We start from the raw sequence: 280 nt of genomic DNA on the forward strand, positions 1-280 counted from the left end.
GACTCCTGGTCACGGGCTGGGAGGAGGGAGTCCGCCTGCTGTAAACCACGAGGCCTTAGGAGCTCCAAGCTGCCAACCGTGGACTCTGGTGGGAGGGTAAGAGCATGATGCTCACCAGGCTGCAGGCGGGCCAGAGATGGGGTGCGGGTATGTCCGGGGCAGCTATGTGCAAAAGTGCGGCTCAGTCCGGGGTCAGCGCGTCTGAGTCCGGAAACACTGCGGCTAGCGGTGTGTCCACACTGCCCTCCCTCCCGAGCCGGGTGTGCACCTGCGTGTGGGG

General features: G+C 65.4%; 1 long non-coding RNA gene across 1 annotated transcript in view; it reads right to left on the bottom strand.

Moving 5' to 3' along the window:
- Positions 1-274, bottom strand: part of LOC102257380 — a 4452-nt gene extending 4178 nt beyond the window's left edge. Inside the window, exon 1 of the long non-coding RNA XR_314544.1 lies at positions 116-274. This is a non-coding gene — a long non-coding RNA (uncharacterized LOC102257380). The remainder of the gene's footprint in view (positions 1-115) is intronic.
- Between the last annotated feature and the right edge of the window lie 6 nt (positions 275-280).

This window comes from Myotis brandtii, unplaced genomic scaffold (genome assembly GCF_000412655.1).
Source record: "Myotis brandtii unplaced genomic scaffold, ASM41265v1 scaffold786, whole genome shotgun sequence".
Taxonomy (NCBI): domain Eukaryota; kingdom Metazoa; phylum Chordata; class Mammalia; order Chiroptera; family Vespertilionidae; genus Myotis; species Myotis brandtii.